General features: G+C 37.1%; 1 long non-coding RNA gene, 1 other non-coding gene and 2 pseudogenes across 2 annotated transcripts; 1 reads left to right on the top strand and 3 right to left on the bottom strand.

Annotated features, from left to right (window-relative positions):
• Positions 1 to 981: 981 nt before the first annotated feature.
• Positions 982 to 19,051, bottom strand: LOC122134095 (annotated as a pseudogene).
• A 1,649-nt stretch (positions 19,052 to 20,700) lies between these two features.
• On the top strand, positions 20,701 to 21,589 carry LOC122147534 (annotated as a pseudogene).
• A 1,774-nt stretch (positions 21,590 to 23,363) lies between these two features.
• LOC122147605 lies at positions 23,364 to 23,501 on the bottom strand. Its single transcript, XR_006161695.1, has one exon. It is a non-coding gene; the product is annotated as a small nucleolar RNA SNORA69 (small nucleolar RNA).
• Positions 23,502 to 23,617: 116 nt separating this feature from the next.
• On the bottom strand, positions 23,618 to 24,010 carry LOC122147461. The gene is made up of 2 exons (XR_006161641.1): positions 23,953 to 24,010; positions 23,618 to 23,722 (listed from the first exon to the last, which is right to left on the bottom strand). It is a non-coding gene; the product is annotated as an uncharacterized LOC122147461 (long non-coding RNA).
• Positions 24,011 to 25,636: the final 1,626 nt, after the last annotated feature.

Here is a 25,636-nt window from a genome sequence, read left to right as displayed (position 1 = left end):
GTCGTTTAAACGCTCATTCTGACGGCACCCATTCACTGCAGAGGATCCATTGGTGAGCAAGTGATGTAATGCTAACTTATCCAAATCTGTTCTGATGAAGAAACAAACTCATCTACATCTTGGCTGGTCAGAGTGTGACTGAAGTTTCAGCAGATTTAAATTTTTGGGTGAACTATTCCCTTTAAGCATATTAGTCACACAAAGCATCACAAAAGATACACCGCAAATAAGCACAGCCTTAAGCAAAGGTTTTGGTAACACAATAATTACAGTGTTAGTAAAAGCTACAGAAAGAGCCCAAAATCAAAATACAAGAGGTGATTTATGAGAAACTTAGAGGGCTTGGTCCACACTGCCTCCCCTGGGCTACCGGTTAACCAAAGAGTCTGGACCTGGTCCCTTATCAAAGCCATACTACTCAGTGCAGAGCCAGGGAATACTGCAAAGGAAAGTAAATACACACACGGCAGTGAGCAGGGACACTGGAGGGAGCAAGCAGCGTTAATAGGTGACAAATATCAATCACATCAATGCCACCTGGTTGAAAGACCAGCATCCAGATACAACACAAAACACTATCAACCAGCACAGAACCAAACTGATTTTGCTGAATAGTCTGGTATCTCTAATCGTAGCTTTGAAAATATAATTTACAACTTAAACTCAAAATAAAATTGTCATTTCCTGCAGCGACTCAGAAAACTGACTCGCCTAGACAAAATTTGCTCACTATTTGGTCATACAAGGATCTTATAATGACGTTCAGTTAATTTGTCAAACACTTCACTTGAGAACACAGGCCAAACCTTTAGACAATAAATTCAGATGTATGATTAGTCTTATTATATATGCTCAGTTAAGCATAAAGATTTAGTAAAGGTATTAGTCCAGCTTCTCCCTAAAGCAAAAAATCAAAGCATAAATTGAGGAATCAAGATTTTTCACTACAGAGTAAGCAAATCAAACACTGGCCATGTCACCCTGAGTGCATAAACATTTTATGAATAGTGTAAATAATAAAATGTAGAATTACATTGTCTGATATTCATACACAATAACTTGTGCACAGTTTAAAGGTTTATGAAAGAATGCCATTTATTACTGATGCAAATATTAGTCCCTTTGCCATCAATATTTATTTATTAGAAAGTGATTTTTTTAATTAACTTTGTGAAAAATAAAATGTCACAAAAAATAAAAAGCTATAAAAAAGGTGCTTACATTTGGATGAGATGTGCCAAAGTTTTTCTAAACTAATACAAGCATACCAATGACAAGTGTTATATATATATATATATATATATATATATATATATATATATATATATATATGTGTGTATGTATGTATATATGTATGTATGTATATATAAACAAACATTGAGGTATAGCTGCAGATGACCAGAGAGCATCTGTATAACATGCATGAGCTAAAATGAGACAAAAAAAATCATTACTAATGTTCCTAAATTCTAACCATTCTGTTGGAAACTAGGATAAAAATGCCTTAAATCTTACTGCATGACCAAAATGAAAGCAGCTCATACATCTTCCTATTACGACACTAATGACAATTATGGTACTACTAATATAATTTGTCCCATTTTAACCTGTGTACTCAACTACTGCACACCCACAACAGTAGCCACTCATGTTAAAGTTGAATCAAACACTAGTCATGCAGAACAAAGCAATATCATCATGACATCATAACACAGCAAGTAAAACTAAGGAAAAGAAACAATCGCATGAATTAAAAATTTTAAAAAAGGAGTTAAACCATCTAAAGAAAGATTCCATTCACAGTTAATATCCCTCCTAAGGTGTGTTATGCGTGAAACAGAGGGGACGGGAGAGAGAGGGGGGAAGGGATGGGAACAGCATGGCTCAGGAACACTGAGGAGGGAAGAGCTCATTCACAGCGGGCAGGGGGAGCACTTTCTACAGGAATCCTGAACTGGAAATGAGAGAGAAGGAAGATTATTGTTCCCTACAGGTTACACACTGTTGTATTCACACATTAATTAAAAAAAGATCCAAAATGTTAGTTGTGCATCTGTTAAAATTTTTCAAAGCGGTTGCAGGAGGTGTATGTGGTAAGGCTTAGTATTGTTCTCTCTTTGTAACAGTTAAAATTCATTATATGGTCTCTTCTGTTGTGTTATTTACCTATTACTGATAGGTCTGTAGCAAGGGATAGCCCACTCAACAACAGCATTATTTCAAGGCCAAGTGGTGGACTAGTGTAACCCAGCTTTAGGAGCCGAGCCATTAAAGGCTCTTTTGTGCAAGATCGTGGAAGAGCAGTGGAGTGCAAACAACAGCAGATTGTTATGGATTCAGATGGCAGATGGCTGCACATCACACAGAGAGAGCAATAAACTCTCGCCTGGCGCTGGTGACATAATATCCCCTGCTGCTGCCACAGAGACATTCTTCACATTACCAGCACTTTTAAGCATGAATAAGAAAAAAACTGTAATTACTACTGCAGTGCTTTAATACAGCAATACAGGATCGGTCTAACTGACCACCATCATAACATGTGTTTTTGTAATTTAGTTCCCTCGTGTGAACGAGGGCTTGTGCCTTAAGAGATACTTTGAAAGCCTTACCAGCATAAGGTGTCTCATGCGGGACTGGGAGCAGGTGAGGAGTTAACTGGAAAACAGCATGGATGAGACGTACATGACACGTGCACAAACTAGACAAGACACCTTACATGCAACATCAAACAATGAATACTCTACATGTCCTGCCTTGCAAGAGCACTGAGGAAAACTGTACCATTTCTCTGGATTTCCAATAAATTGTTAACAGTGCTTTCCTCAGTAACTCGTTGCTGAGAAAAGTGCTGCCTTGTGAGGACATACAAGAAGCTTAAGGGGGGAAACAGTTAAAAAACGGAAGAGACTGATTTGAAAAAACAACAACAAAAAGTAAACCTTGTCAGTGCAAGTGTCTTCTTTCCAAATAATTCTCAGGTGAATGCAGCAAATCAACTTGAATACACAACCATGGGTGATTACCAGCATTACTGAAGCAATTTATTTGAGCTCTGATTACTAGTAACCATCTGCATGATTGGAATGCAATATTGTACTGTTAATAATGTAATCATTTAATATCAAGAAAAATTAGTTATATAGCATATATAATTATAACTATACAGAACTGTCTAACAAGACTACCACACACCAGACGGGGTAATGTAAAGAGATCACAATTAATGTATGCTCTATCTTTTCATATCATAATTGAAATACAGCTGAATAATACTAAAAAAATAAACTGGATGTTTTAGATTATAAATTCACAACAATATGAGTATCTTCACTGCTGTTCCAAAGTTTCGGGGTGGGTAAGATGTTGAAAGAAGTCTCTTATGCTTACCAAGGATGCATTAATTAAAATATACTAAAAACAGTACTATTGTGAAATATTATTACAATTTAAAACGACTTCTCTATTTTAAACATTTCTGAAAATGAAATTTATTTATGTGATGGCAAAGCTGAATTTTCAGCAGCAATTACTACATTCATCAGTTTTAATAATTCAGTATTAAGATTCTTCGGAAAATAATTATAATATGCAGATGTGATTCTCAAGAAACATTTATTATTATTTTTCAGTGTTGAAAACAATTGTGCTGCTTAATATGTTTTGTATGTTTTTAATAAAAAATGTGCAGGATTTATTTAAAACAAACCTACTCTAAATCTAACATCTAATTTAATGCATCTTTGCTGAATAAAAATAAAAAAATTAAAAAGAATTTTTGAAAAACTTTTTGAACAGTAGTGTATATGCTCAAACTAGAGCTTTCATTTTCATATCAGTGCACTGTCAACTCCATCCAAACTCTATAGTTTGGTCATTATCTAAATTTAACGTTCCTTGTAATATTACATGAGCGGTCTGTGAAATGCATACACACACACACACACGTTCACACATGTTCTCCTGCATCGCGATCTTCTGGTATCTCGGGAAGGCAAGGTTGTGAGGGTTAGGGACCATGTAGAGGTCAATACTTACTTTTTCCTCTCTTTATCCTTCTTAAGTGTGGAGGAGCTCCCTGCCTGCTGGGTCTGGGCCTGCAGCAGCTCAGCAGCAGTCTTCTTCTGCTTGAAGCTGTTCAGCTCATCATCGAGAGACTTCTTCTTGTCCTCTAGTTTCTTCTTCTCATCCTGGTGAAGCTTCTTGAGACGGTCAAACTTTTCATGAAGCTGTGACGTGAACACCAAAGAGTCAGTATGTTACTGAACTAACAAAAAGCTTAACATCTACTGTAAAATAGTTCAATTTATAGAAGTAAACACAAATGTTTGGATGCATTTGATTGTTTAATGCAGACCAGCTATACAGCTACTGAACCCCATGCATTGCATGAGCGGTGGATAATACTTTGGCTACATTTGTTACAAAACTGCTATAATTATGGTCTTCAAACAAACAAACAAACCTCCTTTTCTGCCTCTTTCAGCTCTGCCTCCTTCTCTTTGACTCTCTGGACAAACATCTGCCTCATCTCCTCCTCTTTCTTCTGCAGCTCTCCCATGAACTCATTCCTCTTGGCCTCGTATGTTTCCTGGAGGCTGAACAAAACAAACCACAGAAAAAAAAGTTTTTTTAAAGGGATAGATCACTTTAAATTAATTAAACTGCTGAGATTAAGCTGCTCAATTTGTATGGATTCGTTTCATAATGCCTTTATAATCTTCTTGGATCTTTTAGGTTTTGGTTGCCTGGACTTTTTAATGAAAGGTCTCTTGGGTTGGTTCTGAAGATGAACCAAAGCCTTATGGGTTTGGAATGACATGAGGGTGCGTACATTAGTGTACTATCCCTTTTACCATTTATTTATCCCTATAAATGTTTCTGTCATAGGTTGTGGTGGAGAACTTTTTTCCAGATCATTCAGTGTGACTGTGACCCTCTTCACCTGAAGGGTTTGCTGTCAGGATCGGTGTCTTTGAATCCCATCTCCTCCAGCTTGCAGCGGCGGTATAGCTCATAGTGGCGAGTGTGAGTCTGCTCTCGAAGGTCCTCCAGGTTGACCCTGATCAGCATTTCTCTCAGTTTCACAAAATCACAGTGATTCTCAGTCTCCACTGGAAAACACAAAAACACATGATATTCAATGGAAAATGACCACCAATGACTGCCACAGTCATATAGGGATATGAAAAGAGAAGGGGAATAGCTTCCTCCTGGACATGCCATACACATTAATTACCGCATTGCCTTCAAGGGTGGAGTTAGTCTAAGAGTTAAAGATCTGGGTAGTTTATTAAAAAGCTGCAGATGGGTAATTGACATGATACTATCCTAGGTAACAGTGGTACGACAATTTTTTAAGAAAGTGTTTAATTCTTAAAGGTGTATACAAGCTGTTTAATGACACTGTGTAATTGAGAAACTTTATTGAATGTTTGAATTTAAAGAAAAAATCTTGCAAGACTGTAAAAAAAAAAAGACAATGTGATCAAAATAATGCTCATAAGAAATGGTGACCATTTATGGAACTTAAAATAGACGCTTTTAAAAATAGACACTTGAAGTACATTAATTTCAACAAACTTTTTTAATAGCCTTCTTCCATTTCATACCACTGATATAAGGACATGACTTTTTTTAACAGTCAGTTTGTATAACTGACCAGCTGTGATCTAGTATTATTAACACTACCAACATTCCCCTGTAGCTGTTATTGTAACAGTATAAACAAAGAGATTATTTACATTTGCTTAAGAAATCGTGAGTGGTGCTTGTCTGTGCAAAACCAGGCGCCACAGTGCTGGGGTTTTCTGGTTGGTTGCCAGGGCTTTGTTAAAGGGTCAGTTCACCCTAAAATGAAAATTCTGTCATGAATTCTCACCCTCATATTGTTCCAAACCCGTAAGACCTTCATTCATCTTCGGAACACAAATTAAGATATTTTAGATGAAATCCAAGAGCTTTCAGACCCTAAATAGACAGCAACACAACTACCATGTTCAAGGCTTGTTAAAACGAAGCATGTGACATCAGAGGTTCAACCTTAATTTTTATGAAGCTACGAGAATACTTTTTGTGTGCATAGTGCATAACATGTGTGGTATTGTCGTGAACGTACTAGGGATGTCAAATTTCGACTATTTCCATGATCGATCGTCGTTTAAATTAACGATCAATTAATCGATTAATCGTTAACCATAATGCTGCAAAATGCGTCTATTGCAGGCACGCAGTCACCGGCATGACAGGATGTGCAAAAGCCACACACACAAACACTCAAAACGCTCTCTCACTTGAATTAAAGGGGTGAATAAAATGCTAGCAGCAGGATTATAAAATTAATAGATGTGCTTATTATGATCATTTGATAAAATGAAGAGAGCGCACCATACGTTTGAGGTCATTTTTCTTTGTTGACTGTTTCCTATCCTGCATGGAGACCGCTGAACGCGCCTCTTTAAATGGTTTTGTGTTGCTCGTTGTTGTATTTTAAAACACAATTGCAATGTTTTCAACTGACATTATGGTATTTAAAATAAAATTATCCCTAACTGTGGTCCGCGTGTGACTGCGCTGCACATTAAGTGCTTTCATCGGCGCTGCTGCACCAAAACACTGTTGCTCACATTAATTTGATCCTGCTGGACAAAACACAAGAAAATGTCAGATTTTGAATTTTTGCGTTCCGGTAGACCTATTTGTTTTTAAAAATCCGGCATACAGTGCATTACATAATGATAGTGCATGCTTGTGTGCATACGAGGACGAGCGAGCGCGGCTTTGGCTAGATTTATTTGGAGGTTATTGCTCACGTCTCATTCGGCACAAATCCAAATGTTTCCATATTCGCAATGTATTTGAATGTTAAACTATTATTTATAATGTAAACTAGGCTTGTACTTAACACGCATTCGCATATAGACGGAAAAGATGATCCTCTTCACATGAGCAAAAACGTCCTTCATAACAGCAGAGCGAACCGGTATACTACGGTTTATTTAAACTGACCAGTGTAACCTTTTAAATGTTTAGTTGACTATTTTATTTTGATAATGAACAGACTGCGATGTAAGTTTGAATCGCTAGAATATACGTGTGCAGCAGGCTCCAGCGCGATCGAAACAGCTGAGACATTAAAAAAAATATATATATTTTCCGCAAAAGTGTTTACTTTCATTTGTGCACACACAATAAAAACTGAAGATTTGTGCTCTTTTAAAATACAGCAAACAAACAGAATGCGTTGTCATCCTTTTTTTTTCCCGTGAACTCGCCCACACTTCTGTTTTAAATCCTAAAACCTTAATCATAATATATAAAACTATTTCGCATAGCCTATTTAAAAAAAAAAAAAACATGAAAGAAAAAAAAAAATTATGAAAACAATTTGTTATTTTTATGTTGGGTCTATAACTTATATAGGCTATACATTTTCCTTAAAGCATCTCATTTTGTCCCAGGGCTTGAGAACCTGTGCTCTAGTGAGGTCCGTGCAGAAACTCGTGGACGATGCTCGGCGTCACCGTTTAGTGACGTCACTGAATGCGCGTGGGAAAACGTATTGTGTCGGTCACAGCGCCTATTAATTGCTGTTTTGAATCCAGCAATTATTTATTTAGAAATTATAAGATCTGATTATATTATAAGCTCTGATTATGACAAGTGTGGTATAAAAGCTTTGTTTATTAGAGGAATAATAGGAAAATGTTAGATCGCGACCATAGCCTTCATTTATGTGCCTTTGTTGTGGTTTGCCGGTTGGTCACGAATTTCCACAAATTCAATAACATATAGGCATTGTTTCTTTTCCTAAATCTTCACAGTCTAACCCTCTAATTTCGCAGGTTTATTTTATTAACTTTCACTTTTAATCACTGTTTTCGCATCTCTTACTGTGGTAAACATGCAGGAAGGGAAATCAAAGATTTCATGAATTAAGAATTCTCGATTTATTAATTTGTTCCCTTATTTCAGTTAAATCATGGGTTATTTAGGGAACAAAATTAATGAAACATGGACAGTTGCCAGAAATTAATAATTCATAGGAATTAATTAACAAGTTGATATCCTTTCTGTCCTGTGTCCCGCAGCCCTGCAAAGCGCGCGATATGAAACAGTTAGGCTATCTGATGAAATGATTAGTTACTACATTTCTATTGCTTTTCATGTTGAAGAACTTTTATGTTGTTTCTATTTTAATGTACTTTAAAAGCTTAATTTGTACATTGTGAATGAATGATGATGCGCGTCACCGTCACTCACAGCCGCTTGCACGTGTTTTGCGCACGAGCCGCTCGCAGCCCAACATTAAATCGGTTAACCGACCATCGACAGCCTTAATCGATTGCATCTCTTATCGACAATTAATCGATCATCGATTAATCGTTGACATCCCTAGAACGTACATCGAAGACAGACAGAAAAGAGAAGAAATTGTTGAAATAAAGTCGCTATTTTAGTTTTTTTGCACACAAAAAGTATTCTTGTAGCTTCATAATATTAAGGTGGAACCACTGATGTCACATGGACTATTTTAACAATGTCCTTACTACCTTTTTGGCCCTTGAACATGGCAGTTGCGTTGCTGTCTATGCAGGGTCAGAAAGCTCTCGGATTTCATCAAAAATATCTTAATTTGTGTTCCGAAGATGAACAAAGGTCTTACATGTTTGGAGCAACATGAGGGTGAGTAATTTATGACAGAATTTTCATTTTTGGTTGAACAATCCTTTTAAGGTGTTCCAAGCATTTTTAGTGCACTACTATGTTGTTGCTTACTGTCCCATCGAAGGAGCTCATCCCCAGCTGTCTTTGATATTCTAGTCTCTAGTTATGGCTTGTGGCCTTCTCCCAATCTAAGTTTACAGGATGTTTTCAGCTCACTGATATAAATTTGCATAGAAAATGCATCCCTTTCTGCATGGTTTTAACTTTGACCTTTAAATAAGTAAACTAAGTGCCTTGAATCACAAGTAAACAGCAGCAGTGATGCATGAAAACACACGCATCACATATATGCAATTTTTTTCTCAGTCTGGTCAGCTTTGCAGTAGGCAAAATTAAGTAAGAGCACGTGAGCTGCCCCGTAGCCTCATGATAGAGAGAGAGAGAGAGAGATTCAAAGTAATGTCACAGACAGCTTGATGACAGTCAGAGCACTGCTGCTATAATGTTATGCATTAAATTACTGCTAGCATACCACACGTTAACAAAGACTGACAAGACAAATTGTGAATGAAGTGAGCTGGATTTGTACAGCTTATTGAACATGACATATGAACATCATTGTACTGTAGATCCTCTTTTTCATAAAAGACAAAAGGACATTGCAATATGTGTATGTAATTTAAATTCTTTAAAATTAACAGCAAATAAATGTTTCTTGAGCAGCAAATCGGCATATAAGAATGATTTCTGAAGGATCACTTAACAAGAATAACGGCTGCTGAAAAGCTTTGCCACAGGAATAAATAAAAATATATATATATATATGTTTACATATAATACAGTTTGGGATAGGGTGCGCTAAAGGATTGTGATTGTGGTGCCATCAACCAATCATTGCTGTACTGATGTAATTTTCCTGCTGCTTCATAATGATAAATCACATGGAAATTACAGCTCGGTTTCTCATTCTGACATCCCTAATACATTAGCATTCTGCCCTGATGTGAAACAAATGCAAGTGAGAAAGAGGATGGTGTGTTGAATGGGAGTGTCCAGGCACAGTACTGCAGAAAGGGAGGGATGGAATGGGTTTGGATGTCCTGAACAAAGAGGCCAAGGCCAAACTGAGGGAAGAGCTCAGTGTCATTTCCTCTAGAAGACGTGACCAGCACTTACCCTGGACGGTTCCCCAGGGGTACTGGCGTGCTCGCACCATCTTGTTCCCAATCTTCACTTCCTCAGTGCTTCCCACCACCGCAAAAGGCAAATGACCCTGCAGAGCACAAAACAATGCCACAAGCAAATAATTTAGCAGAAATACTCCAGTCTATTTTAAGTTCTTACAGTAACAGACTTAATTATGCAACATTTAAATCCATTTAATTAAGAAATAAATGCTGTTCTGTGAATCCTGAAAAAAATGTATCATGGTTGTACAACAGAAATATTAAGCAGCACCAGTTTTCAACATTAATAATAATGATTACAAAAAAAAAAGATTTCTGAAGGATCATGTGACATTAAAGACTGGAGTAATGATGCTGAAAATTCAGCTTACAATCACAATTTTATAGTAAGTGACTACTTTCAAAAAACAATTAAAAAAAAATCTCGTCAAGACTACTAAAACAGTAGTTTAACTAAATACATTTGTCTGTCAATCAGTATGGGCGTAAACACAGCATCCTCCTCTCTATTAGTAAGGACTACATCTCACAATGGCGAAACCCTGAAAGAAATTACCTTGTTAAGACACATTTACTAGACAAGAGTGGCCTTTAAAATCACTGAGAAAAATATATGAGTGTGTCTATCCCACAGCAAAAACATGTGGTGAGAGTACACTGAAAAAGAATGCCTCTCCTTTTGTGCTGTCATTTCCTTTGAGCAAACACAAGCAGGAAAGCTGAACACCATATGGACTCTCTCACTTAAACTGCTAAACTGTGATGTGAAATGAGAACTGGACAAGCACTGAAGTATCAAATATGGCTGTGTTATCTCCAAGCAAAACATGACATAGTACGTTTGTGATTGATTCTATGTAAAAGGATTTCAAGTGGAAGTGGAACGCATCATTCTTAATCGTTTTGTAATCAAATAATATAAAAAATAGTTCAAGTACATTTTGTTTCTCTTATTTAGTACATAGTAACTAGATTTTAGACAAAAAAACAAAGCCCAAACCTTTCTCAACTATATACACAATTTTAGGTATCACTCATAGCAGAAACAAATAAAATGTGGAATGACTTGCACACCAAAGCTTAATACTTTAAGGGTTAGCAGTCTGTTTTTTGTATAAGCATTAAGCAATATTAATAATTATTACTCAATTATTACTACAGATTAAAAGAACATCATTTTACAGCGTTTCCCATCCATAAGCTCTACTTGAGCAACCTGCCCAGGAAGATAAAATTTGAATTCCACTATGAATTTCTATATTTTCTGACCTCGGATGGATGAACCGTGTACATTGCGAAAACCTTTTTTTTTTTTGAGAGAGAGCAGAGAGAGGGGGGGGGGGGGGGGAACTGGATCGCGGAAAACTGGATCCACCAGTGTTTCCCATACATTGATTTATTTGTGGCGGTCCGCCACAATATCCACACTGACCGCCTCAAATATCCACCACCCCATCAGCTCCTGCATCTCACACACACACACAAGCGTGATTTTTTTTAGTACTATATTTAGCAACTTTCAGACCTTTTTAGCAACTTAAAGGGTACATACTGACACACCTAGCGACTTATTTAGATTTCTCCAGTACTGTCCCATGAGCACGAGAACTGACTTTTCTGGCACAGTATCACCTCTCTCGGCATCTTATTCTGTGCAGTGAGCGGCAGAGAAGCATTGCTTTCAGTTGGCCGTACCGCAGCAGACTTTTAAATATTTGAGTACAAAACAGCGTTTCCAAGCACCTGTCGCTTACTGACTGTTTGGGCTTTATAAATATAAACAAAGTTCATCTGTTAATATGCACATAGTTTGTTACTCAGACACAGGCAGTGGACTGCATGATGCATGAGACAAAAAATTGAATTTAGTCAAACCACCGCATATAGTTGCTCTTTAGTCTAGTTGCATGCTAATTTAATCAGACAATGTCGCAATTATAAGACAGGAGTATAGTGAGAGTGACTCCTGGTTAACATGTAGTATTAATGGGTTGTGTTAAGTCACTATTTATACTTGTTTTATGTACGACAACAGAAAATGTGTAAATTGGAACAGCTTTGCTGGGCATTCAGTTGTATGTATGTTACAGTTCAGAGAGTAGAACAGATCTGAACACAGACACAGTCAAAACGTGTCATCGGAGAAGCTCTAATTAAACCACACTTTTTGCTCAATGATTTTGTCCCTCCAAAAATGTTTTTGGTTACTTACATTCATGGTTGAGTTGATCTCTGCCACAGTCTCATCATCAGTGGGAAACTGATAGATCTGGACACCATTGCTCACCAGTTCACTTGTGATCTTAATTTTGAACTTGGCAAGTTCACTCTTTGAGATGGCATCTGATTTGGCAACGATGGGGATGATATTCACCTGTAAACATTAGAGAAGAAAGACTTTTTGTAGGCATTTGGGAACAATCATTAATCAGAAATTAAATCAATTTATATACACATGAATTAAGATGACAACCAAAGACAGCAGTGGTCAGAAGATTGCTGTGCGTATAAAACTCCAAACAGCTCTAGTGAGTAAATATTTCCCTTTCAGACAGCTAACTTTCAACCACTCAGGCAGTAAAATACTAAAAACAGATAAATACAGCAACTTAAATCAACCTCAGAACAAATACAGTCCAGACAAATATGGACACTCATCTTCTCTCCTGTTATGCCTGAGCAAATGGAATAAATGGCACACAGAGTGCAGAAAAATAACTGCATTTACTTCATGTGCAGAGGCTGCTGCAGACACATGTATTTGCACAAACAGACTACTCTTTGGAAAACTTTAATTAGGAGCAGTTAATGCAATCAAAATGGACTCCATAGAACACTGTGAAAGCTTACAAAAGCTCATCCTGCTCACATCTGAACGCGCCTCAAACTGGAACAGAATTAAGCATATGCAGCTATTTGATATTCACTTTGAAAACTAATTCAGAGAGGGTGTTTAAAGGCCTAGTTCAGCTAAAAATAAACATTTGCATCTTTAAAGCTTAAGAGCCTCAGTCTTGAGAGCCTCACTTTCATTATATAGAAACAATGGCCTGGATGTTCTTTAAAAATTCATAGACTTCGTTTTGGAACAACATGGAGGTGAGTAAATGACTTTTAGGGGATTAATAATTCCTTTACATCTCAAATCTCTATGCAGGATAGGTGCTAACCATGCTAATGGGGGGGGGGGGTAATAATAAACACCCCTCCTCCACTCATGACTCTCTCTCTCTAACACAACAAGCGCACATATGGAGTGCTCTGATCCCACTCACTCAATTTTTTTACACTCCTGCCACCCACACCACCATCTAAATACTATTCTCAGTTGCATGGCCACTAGCTTTACGCTTTGTCTGTTTTCTGTAAAGGCACTTTAAATAAAGGTTTAGCCACAGTGCAACTACACAGGAATCTCTTCTCAAACATAAAAAAAAAACCTCAGCTTCAGATCTAAGAGAGCATCTTTGTTCAGGGAATCTGCGCAGCACAGAAAGAGATGAAATAGAATGCATTATTACACAGCTGACCTTCACTGCTCCAATGACAGAGAATAGCTGAATGCTTAATAACCCACATCTTAAAACATCAACTGCTCTGCACAGTAAAACAGTAAATAATGTTAAGCCACATATATAGCAGACATTAATTAAATAAAAGCCTATTTTTGTAATAGTTCAATAGAAACATGATTATTATTGGTTAAAGATAAGTTATTTTTGCTAGAATAAAAAAAAAATTAAGTAATGTATTTTTGATAGTCCATTGCATTAAATACTGTACATATTCAGATATTTCTACTGTTAACTATATTGTCATACTGCTCAGTCATGAGTGTGTCCAGACATTGTTTTAAAAAAAAAAAAAAACACATCTCACTAACCTTACTGTCCAACTTCTTCATAGTAACCAGGTCAAGGGACTTTAGCGAGTGTCCAGTGGGAGCAACGAAATACAGACAGGCGTGGATCCGTGTATCATGATAACTGTGTAGGGTGCGTTTAATCTTCAGTTCCTCCTGAAGGTATGCTTCAAACTGAGTATCAATGAACTCCACAATAGACTTGTAACTGCAAGTTGAACAATAAAAAAATAATTCGAAATAATTACTTACAACCAAAAGAAACACACAAACTTAACACTCATATATAAGTAAGATTAGTGTTAATGTACAAAGAGTTTAAAGCTTCAGGCTTATTACAGAACTGTAAAATAAAACCCTGTGCGCTTTGATGAGAAAAAAAGTACTGGTTCAGGTATCTATAAATAGTTAGATAGCTCAAGACTCATAAAAGTGCATCTTCAGGCAAAATAAAGCTTGTCACAACCATTCAGCTTAATAACATGCTGTTTCAGTCTAATCTGAACGACATGAAAATCCTTTACAACTGGCACTTCTTAGTCCACAGCATCAGAACCTTGAAAGTGGGGTTATATCTGGTTTCATGATGCCATCCAACCTTTATATTATATGAGCTCTGCACACAAAAGTGTCACGTGACATGACAGAGATCAAGAAAAGAAAAGCAGGAAACAACTAAATTCCTTTTACTGTGAGTTTTTTTCTTATGAAAAATGCCACAAAGACTATGAAGTCCCAAAATAAACAGGGGCTTTAAAGGGTACTGAAACCTCTGTAAAATCTTTTAATTTATCAGTAAAAAGGTATCTCATCTGAGGGTTTATTATCTATTATGAAATATACTAGACAGAGTTTAATATATAAATTATTCTTATTTATATTAGTTATAATATTTTTTATAATAATTATAATAATAATGTTTATAACAATATATTTCACACACACTAACAATTAAAAATTAAGTAGATTTTACCAAATAATCAAATGACAAATGTGTCCGCTGGAAGCTTATAACTAACATTATGGATCATTATAGGACTGCTTCTGCCTCTGGTTAAAAGCGGCTAAAAGAATCATTTTACTTAACCTCATTTGATCACAAGCAGATCTCACCTGTCCTCTTTGTTGATCTGATCTCCAAAGCCTACAGTGTTGACCACAGTGAGCTTGAGGCGAACGTTGCTCTCTCCTGCAGCTCGTAAGTGTTGGACTTGAGCTGCACTCCGGCTGATTGTGCTGTGTAGGTTCACCCTCAAATTTGGTGTTGAACAGGGTGTCCATGAGGGTGGACTTTCCCAAACCCGTCTCCCCTGAAAGAAAAACAGCAATAAGCTACTAGGCTCTTAATTTAAGATATGCAAAATATCACTATGTACAAACAATTCTCAATTATTTTCTTCTATAATGGTGTCTAGGATATTTCAAATAATGAAATAAAATTTGCTGTATTATAGCTGTATTTCAGAATATCAAACAGGAATAGGAGAAAGGATTTTAACATTAAAATTACACACATCAGATTTAATACATAAGTGCACTATTTAGCTGATGCCATACACTTCAGATTTTAACACACATAATCGGTGTGTAAAAATCTAAAAGCCATGCAGCAATCCTGGCTCAGTCTGCCCTAAAGGTCCTATTCTTGCTTTCCTGACAACCACAAGCGCAGCAGAAATGGACATCATGCAACACCACCAGAATGTTAATTATATGGATGGCTCACATTTGCCATTTCTTCATAAACTCAGCCTGCAGATCCCATTCCCACAGGCCCCTCACTACAGGCATGAGCTAAAAGCCTCGTCTGACACCTAAATAAAGCAAAAGCAGCAATTTTAAACCCAGATCAAATCCTGATGAGCACTGACTATCAAAAAGCATCCAAAAATTTTGAAACTGAATTAAACTTCACATAACTCAATCAAAGCTGATGGTTATATAAATCACAAGCATTTCCTTTCTTCTCCAGATAATCATGACGTGAGATTTACAGCATGCCAAAGCACTCAGCATTCACTAAACCGGAGCACTGAAGCTGAACCTAAACGATCAGGAATGAAGAGAGGAGAGAGGGGCCTGCTTTGACAATAGTCCCTTGCCATTTGCCAAATTCCCTTTACACTAGTCTTTTCCAGAGAGTTCTGTCATTACTTCCTTAGAGCTTTAGCAGAAATGGGATAAAAAGCCCTGGCAGATGCCCTGAACTTTAGGGGACGCTAACAAAGAATCTGAAACAAGTCTTTGTATAAATAATTCAAAAGGCAAAAGTGAATACCTAAAGCATAAAGACGTCATAGTATCACAGGCACAAGATTTTGCTAGAATGATAAATAAATTTAATTAAGAAAAATAATATTTTTTTTTCTCTTGCAGTCCACTTCAAACATAATTTCACATCTTTAACTTTATATCTACTATAAATGTAAATTCACTTATAAACCAACCATGCAAAAATAATATACTACATTGTTGATTTTTAATCAACAATTGAACATTTTTTAAAACATACTTTTATGTTGTGTGTGTTTATCTATTAAGCAGACACAAAGGATTTGCACTGCATTTAAAATATACACTTTATTAATTCATGAATTCCCTAGGATTCAAAGTGGTGGTGTTAGCTGTCTACTGTTTAACCTTCAGAAATAAGTTATTCTAGGAATTGTTACTCACAAAATACAGGTTTAGGCTAAATGGTTTAGGCTAGGTTTTAATAAAAACAAGGTGTGAACCTGCACAGTCCTTCAGTCTCTGCCTTGTGGTGGTTAAGCATACGTCTGACCTCCTCTACCCACTTTTGATTACTCAAAATGCATTGTTGCTTTGTGTGAACATCACCCTCTTTGTCACCAGATTTCAAAAAAAACTACAAATTTACAACTCGACAATGAACAACACTGAACTGAAATACACACAACAGCAGCACTAGCCAAAACAACAGTTAACACCACCTGGATTCAAGAGGCGAATTCATCTGGCAGTCTCTCTGCCAAACCCAACACACATGCACACACCTTGTTAAGACTGACTCCCATAACATTTTCATCTTCATAACATACAGGGACCGATTTGATGACACAGGCTAGTCCCCTTGAAGATATGTTTGTACTATTTTTTTTACTTACCACGTTAAATAATTGGTTTGAAAGGTATTACTTCTGTTTTTTTACTGTTCTTTGAGAGTAAGAACAGAAAATGTCTAACCTTCAGTTAGCAAGCCACAAATGAAATCAGGGTATGAATGAAACCAAATTGTGAGTTCCTGCAACTGCTCTCCATCAGTGCATCAGTATTTAGTAAGTGGGTCACAGGACAGAATCAGTTTGCCTTCACAGTGAAGGGGTGTGACACGCACTGAAGCAAATGGTTAGTTTCGCCCCAAGGAAAAAAGGAGCTCCTGCATGACACACTCACCCACACAGAGGATATTGAAGCAGAAGCCATGGTTGACTGACTTGTTGACCAGCTGGTCCGGCATGCTGTCAAAGCCAACATGACCAGAGAGTGGGACGGCACGTGCACCCTCTCCCTAAAATAAAACAAAAGCAAACCTATGAATTAAACAAGCATGACGACTTTCACCAAAAAAGATCATTTGCACACAGTTTCTCAGCAATGCGAAGTCTTTGTAAGCACTTTCATTTATGAAGATGTTTTTTTTTTTTTTAAAAAAAGAACATTGTCAACTTAGTAAGTAAAAGTACATAGCATGCACCTCATGGACACTACGTAAGATCTTTGACAAACTGTAATACTATGGTGCAGATCTCAAAGGTTCAGCTCTATGCACTTCCTCTTTCCTGTCTGATCTCAACTGTTGAAACCACATTCAGGCAGACAGACACGTAAACGTTTTTGTAGATAAATGATACTGTTACCAAGTAACAGATACCTATGAAGCAAAGTTGTTGTAAATGACATAACACAGATGTCAAATTTAGGCCATATTATACTTCGACACTTCCTCTACAGGTCTGCCACCTGGCCAGCCAAAACTTTCTGCCCACATTTACAGCATATCCTTTGGTGTGTTTGTATATGTGTGACCTATGCGATGAGCAGAGCGAATGTGTCATTCGATTTCTGCTAAAATAATAAAAATGAAGAGTGAGCATTCAATCAGCACAGGTCTAATGTAATAAAGTTCCATCATCCAAATGGAAACATTAAATTAAACTGTAATGAACGGTCAATGAAAGTGCATCCATTTCAGCACAAATGATCAGTTCTGTTATGAGGATCACTGAGGAATAACACTAACCATAACATGCACATTTCATTAACTACAAAACAGGCAACTAGGAGAAGTCAGACTGTAAGAGCATCTTATTGACTGAACAAACAGTCACAATCTGACCCACATGTGCAACATTCTCAAACCAGACAACCATAGGGAGTCCAAAGGGGGGTTATCATGACTGAAACACCCCACGGGCTGCTCTGTAACCAGACCATACTGGTTCAAACCCTGGTTTTGTGTAGTAAAGACTGATATAGACGTCATTTTTGATATCTCACCAGCCTTTGAGCTCAGTCTCGAGCCTGCTGCCTCACGTTAGCTACGTAACATATTCATATTAGAGACGTCAGAGTGAACAAAACACAAGTTGATAAAAAAATACATCTGGAGTTGTTTTATATGCCAGTTTCTGACATTAAATGTGCGAACTACTTCATGAAGACAACGCCCAGCGTGCCGAGGGGATACAAGGATGCTAATGCAACTAAATATAACGGTACTAGACGCGCTCGAATTTAATAGAATTTACAATACAATACAATCATATTAAACTGCCGTTTAATACAATGCAACGTGACCGTATTTTTTTAAATCGTTGTTTGTGAAAATCCATCATTCGCGGTCACTTCAAACCGTGGTGTTCGTGCGTTATTGTTGGCCCTCAACTTTAAGCCATTTCCCTCAAAACAGCCGCATGGAGATAATGTAAAATGTGCGAAAAAAATGTGATTGTATATTCTAATCGTGTACGCAAACAATAACTGCCGTTTAAATATTGTATAATGATCAGTTTGTTGATAATGGGCCATGAACTAACGTACGTTCACGAATATCGAAACCTACTGGATTCTACTAATTGTCACACCCGCTAAAATAGCTGGTACCAATTCGCCAGTCCAGTTTGGTAAACCCAAAGCACATCTTTGTAATAAAACAGCGCTCTTACCGCTTGTCGCGCTATCTCAGTGGCCGCCATGGTTCTCTCCTGCATCAACGCTTCACAGGAAACTGCAGCGCGCACGCAGAGAGCAGCGACAGCGACGAACTCAGATACGATGGACTGTACCATTCAGCTTCTGTTATTTTTTATAATTGCACAATTTTTTTAATTGTTATTGTATACGAATGAACGTATAGCCGAAATACACATAGCTTGAAAATTACAACACTCAAAATTATCATGACAATCAAAATATCGCATCACACTATGCCCCCCATTTCATTAAATGGTATAGTCCTCTTCGTACTATTGTATTTCTAGGTCTAATAACAACTACAGTAAAGTGTTTAATGGCATAAAGGTACACTTTTCACAGAATATGTCTAAAATATTCAAGATTTCAACAAGTTACGATTATAAAGTAAATATGTCACATACGTCTAGCCTACTGACTTAAATGTTTAATAGTAATATTCCAAAGCCCATTTCAACACGTTATTTTAATTATAGCCATATTTGGATGTAATGCATAAGTTTTTATGTCCACGCGAACAATAGGAATTATTTTCGTCAGCATTATGAAAGCATAGAGATTTAGGTTCTCTATGCTTTCCTAACTTCATTTGACTCATTTACAATCACATGACGTAGATTATACTATACATTTTAATATGTATGAATGAACTAGAGTCATAAGTTGCTGGAAGGTGATTTATTTGGAAACTGACGTAACATTTAAAAAATAAGGAAATAAACCTTCATATTAAATCATATTGATTAAGAGGGTTGATTTTTGCATTGTATATATATATATATGATATATATATTATAATATATATATATATATATTATATATATATATAGGATACAGATATAGACTTTTATATATAGGCTTTTTTAAGTTCTCTTTTGCCTTTCTTCTCGGTTCCATCAGTGAATGAATAGCTGCAAGTGTCGTGGGTTTGAAGACAAGTGTTGATTTTAGTCATGGTATTTGAACTTTTATCGAGGGGAGGATTGGTCGTCGGAAATGGCACTGTGAGGAAAAACACAGTCGAATAGTTTCGGCGGTTAGCTCACAGAAAAACATGTTTCTGCAAAGTGTAGACGGCTTGAGCTAGAGGGACGAGGGAAGAAAAGTCCGCTTTGAAGAGCTGTGCAGACAACAGGTGATCCGGCACAGGAGGCTTTACCTGAGAGACAGGTAGGCTATTCATTCACATTCATCAGTTAAACCAGCTAAAACTTTACGAGAACATAAAGCGATAACGTTCGACGTACTTTTTTTTTTTTTTTCAGAAATTACTCAGTAGTCTAAATCAACCACTGAATTTATAAAATTTAAAAGGGTTTAAAGAGTAAAAAAAAAAAAAATAGTGATAATGTTAAATAGGCTAGTCATTAGTGTGAATGTTTTATTTTAAAAGCAAATGTAAAAAGAGGAACACGAATGAGGAAGAAGCGCGTTTCTTTACCAAGAGAAAACTAAATTAGTCATGCCTGTTGTTTCCCTCTTAAATAGAAACTATATAGATATTAATCTTTTTTTATTATTATTAAGACACGTATTTTATAGGTTATCTTGTTTAATCTACTAATATAATATTCCTTTCCCCCCCACCCCAGATTTGAATATTTATAGTTAAGAGAAGTGACTAAAGGAAGATGGTTTTCTATGGCTATGCAAGCCTTTTCAATCGCGATCTTATCTAATTAACGTAAATAGCCTAAATTCCCGTGGATCCGCCAGTATGTATGAGGGGACAGCAGCGGGCTCATCACTCTGAGGAACACTGTAAAGATGAACCTGTGGGAGAAGCAGCTCTGCCCTCAGAGGATTCAGCGGGACGGTGAGGCTTCAGGCAATAATGTAAGAACCTCAGATTCCCCTAAAAGCAGGATAGCGAGCCAGTTCCGCTCGAATCTTGAGGAGCGACTGTCAAGACATGGGGCTCGACCCGTGTCTCCTGCGTTCATCGCCTCCTCGAAGAAGATCCAGATTCACAAACAGCTGGAGGAGCGGGGCAGCAGCGCCTCCCGCAGACAAACAGCTGATGCGCTGGAGAAGGGCTCCCTCACCCCCTCTATGCGAAAGAAGTATTGGAAAGAGCTGTTTCTGAATAATAAATCTGGATTTTCAAGCATTTTATCATCCAAACAACGAATCGTCAGAAAGCATAGGAGGACACTTTGAACAGCGGTGGCCTTCTGGGCTTTGGAATCCTATGGAGCACGCGTGGATGCTTTCTGCTGTGGATTGGAAATTATGACACCCATGCTGGAATTTCTCGCTGAAGATCCCAGTTTTATTGAGCAGAAAAGACTTTATCAGTGGTTTCACGGCTCTCCACTGGTGGCCAAAAATGGAAAAGGACGAGACGCTGATTCAGCTTCTCAGGCATGCAGAGAAAGAGCGGCTGTGTCGGTGGAATGTGAACTTGAGAGGGAGTGGGAGGTCTGACACCCTCTTCATGTGGCTGCCATGCATAAACCAATACATGGTTGTGAAGGCTTTGGTCGGTGCATTCAGTGCTAATAGATGGTCTTTGGAGTACAGTGGGAAAAGAGCGTGGCAGTATCTCAAAGACAATTCACCTAGAGAAATGAAGGAGCTTCTGGGAGCTTGGGATGATGAACACTCTGTAGGGCACTTAAATGTGAATAACAGTGCGAGTCAAGCCAGCCAGTGAAGACCATACTCAAGAAGATAGAGTCGAGGTGGAGGGTTCAGGAGGAATCACACACGCCAGCGATTCTCATCATTCAAGAGGCTGTTATACAACGCTGGTCTGCTTGAAAATATCTGAGACTTTGCCAAAATCATGTTTTTCAGGTCATTGTTATACAATTAAAATTTGCTCCTTTAACAAAATTTGTATGGTTAATGATGTGGCACCTCTTAACTTGATAACAGTGCTGTGTATTATTTGATGAATTTTAATCTTTTCAATTAACTGAGCTGCAAGGAACTTATTACCAATGTTTCATTACTATATATACACACACACACAGTGGTTATAGACAGATAGAAAAGAATAATCACGCTTAAACTAAAGTAGTAGTGAGACATACCACTAACCGGACTAAAGGTTGTAAATTAAGCAAAAGGAGGTGATCCTATTTCCAACTCAGTGATTGTTTTCTTTAAAATAAAACTAAAAAATTTCTCTCTTGTTGGTGGTTGTATCTTTCACATGGATGTTAAAATACAGCTGGGATAAACAAAAACTGTGTCCATCTTCATTTCAGGCTGCAAAGCAACAAAATGTGATTCTTTTCCTTACCAACTGTATATAAATAAAAAACGTTTTCAATTACATTTTAATTGGTTTTACAAAAATAACTTCAGGCTTAAAGTTTCTGCGTCCAACCATTACAATATGGAAGTAACTTCCACTTTTCAAAAGAAGTGTTCTTTTTCCAGTGTAAACGTCTGAAGATTCTTAAATTCAACATTTACTTGTAAAAGCAAACATTTTCTAAAAAAAAAAAAAAAAAACATTATTAAAAACAAGACCAAACATGTGGCAAATGGGATCAGCAAAGAGCAAAAAAAAATAAATATGGAAAATAATTTTTATACTCACGAAAAAATTTGATGTTTAGATATTTGTATGGGAAAAAAAACAAAATACTGAAGAATTTATTTTTTGCAGTCACGCTTCTTAGAACTATGAATTTAGGACTTTCTGCTCAAAATTAATGACTTTTCATTTAAATCTTAAGACTTAAGGAACTGAAGAAAACACTAATACATATGTCTAGATCAGATAATAAAAACTTAAGTTTATCCTTCACGAGGAGCATAAAAGCTCAGTGGAAGCCAATAAAAAAGTGTTTATTAGTAGCTCTGTTTTTGGTGCACAACAAACTGTTGCATATCCAGCCACCTGGAAAATATCAACTTTGACATTTTCACAAAGGAGGAGGATACAAATACTTCTGCTTCGATGACAAATCTTTTATGTTCAGCAAGGACATAACCCGAATATCTGTACAAAAGAGAGACTGCTGTTCCTGATAGCATGGCTTCTCTCCAGCTCTGGATGAGTTGGTGGTCCTGGGCAGGGGAACAGACAGAGCGGAAGCTGAAGTAAACCCTGTGTTTTACAAGCCCAGCTTGGTCCTTCTCCAGTGTCTCCTCTTGGAGTGTATCTGCAAAGAGATTTGCCAAGATAAAGCATCACAGAGGCAAACCACCCATTAAAATCAATTACACTACACTCTTTAAGGCTATGTTGTAAACTGCACTTCGCAACAAATACAAACAGAGCAGCCAAGAAAACTAAGAGTAAGAGGGTTTGAAACAATACAAACCCTATCAAGCATATGTCAGCTTAATGTCACAACAAAAAGAAGTGTAATAAACACCACATACATCACTTTAATGCATTAACACTATAGCAGCAAACCAGCTTAATGTGCACATCCTCAATTTAAAAAATGCACAATTCTGATCCAATGAAATGTGTCTCCACCACAGAGCATTCACAGGTAATATGAGAGATGACAGTACTCATGACTCCAAAGCAGAAGGATGCTCTCAAGCAGGATAATGACAGTACTCCCACAAAATTTAGCACTGTAATTGCGTCCTGCTTTGGTTGGCTACTATGAACTATAGAAGCAGAAAAAGGGACTACTATCACTTTAAGGACTGTCGCTGCGGTTTAACTTCGCAGAGTTCATTACAGCGGCACTTTCCATGTCAAACATACCTGATCTTGTTGCCAGTTTTCATCCTAATCCACTGTGGGATCGGCCTGTTCTGCTTCTGCTTCTTGGCGAGGAAGCGTTTTGAATCTGAAGGTCTTATGCGACGCCTGAAATACAAAAAGTTAGAAGCACGCCGTCAGTCAGTCTGCGATGGCTGGAGTTCATCATCCCGCGACGCTTCACCGGGGAAATACGAGCTATGGTTTCATTACTCACATTAATCGCTCAAATATTAAATCCCATCACATGAGAACTTCCACTGATATACAAAAATGAAGCGATGTACAGCGGAACGACTGCTGGCTTGTTTAAGGATTGTTTTAAGATTTTCACTTACCATTTCGGAGATCGCTATCCGTTCACCACTATGGCGCGTAGTCGAAGAGAAGGAACCATGGATAATGCAGCGCTGTATATCCGAGGTCACGAACCGAGCCGCTCCTTCCCGTCACAGCGACACCCAGTGGCTCCACGGATCACAAGCTCCTGGGTATATCTCGCTTTTTGAAAGTTAGATTTTGCATGCAATTTTGCGTTTTGATATGTTACTGCAGGTATAGTTTTATTGTGCATGTACATATATTGTTACTAATTTAACAGAAATAATATATGAAAATAAAAGAGAGTTTTTGTATGTTCAGTTTTTAATAGACAAAAACATTGTCTCAGTTTATGCGTCAACCATGTTAACATCATAAATAAGCCCTCCTAAGGCACTTTTAATTTTTTTGTACAATTACATAATTAAGAAAATTGGGATAAATGACATCCTTTTCGGACAATTAATATATTATCTTATTTTATTCCTTTGTTGTTTGTATTGTTATTTTATATATTTATTTATTTTGGTAAAGCTAACAACCAATTATTGAATCTTACTATGTGAATATCAGCATTTAATTATCTTCCTCATAAAATGACATCAAGCACAAGGCTTTTAATGGCTAAATTAACTAAAATCATTTTAAAAACGATCACCTTTAAAGTCTTAGCTATATTTAAAAGCTTAAATATAAAAAAGGTAAATTTATTGTAAGGAGAACACAATTACAACACTTTTAAGATATCTTGAACATTTCAAAGAAATTTCCTTTAAAATCACATTTTATAAATAAAAGGAACCCATAAAGGGCATGGAATTAAATTTAACAATTCAATTTTTGACCAAGAAATGTAATAGACAAATAAAACTAAATACCAGAAATAACACATAGGTTGTTCATTTTATTGTTTTTTGTAATTCTCTTCACGTTTTGACAAAGCTGCAACTATAAAAAGAAAATGAGCTGTGTTTTCAGTTGTGGATTGAGTTAGAATGGAACATACAATTGGGATGGCAGCACAGTTTTCAAACAAAGCTAACAAGAAGTTGCATTTTTCTGATGCTTCTGATGCTTCTTTATGCTTCAATTCCAAAACTTAAAAGGCCACATCTGTTTTTGCATATAATTTAAGCTGACTTGCAAAAAAAGAACTGAAAAAAGAACTGCCAGGGATCAAGGCATCAGCATTATAAAAGCATGGCTCTTTTTCCACCTGACCAATCCCTAATCAGAACAGAAAACATTGTAAATCAGCAGGCTATTAAAAACGGCTGCAAATCCACATCCATGCTCAAAGAACACACATTTATTAACTGATTGTCTGAAGTGAAATGCAGTGGATCTGGGTAAGGCGTGAAAGATCTTTCTAAACGGAGAGCAGTAGTGAGAAATGGTGAGCAAGCTGGATCAGACCTTTGTTAAACTATGAAACAGAAAAAGCGTGTGAAGTAAAACATGTTTGGCTGTGTACCAAAAGTAAGGTCACTTTTTAATTATTGTGGTCCAATTGCTTTGGCTTCTCTCGTGATTAAGCCCCTGTTTCTCAAATCTAAACCGTCGGTTAGGACTTGGCTTGCTCATGAACAAACTTTGGGGGGCTCATTCAGGCACTGGAGGGCAACAGGTATTGTTCTCATGTAACTGACAGAGAGGCGGGGGGCGGGGATATTTTGATGGCCAGCACCATGTTTTTGAGGT

This window comes from Cyprinus carpio, chromosome A14 (assembly GCF_018340385.1).
Source record: "Cyprinus carpio isolate SPL01 chromosome A14, ASM1834038v1, whole genome shotgun sequence".
Classification (NCBI taxonomy): Eukaryota; Metazoa; Chordata; class Actinopteri; order Cypriniformes; family Cyprinidae; genus Cyprinus; species Cyprinus carpio.
Note: the sequence above shows the minus strand (reverse complement) of the source record. Positions and strands in the feature narration are given on the sequence as shown.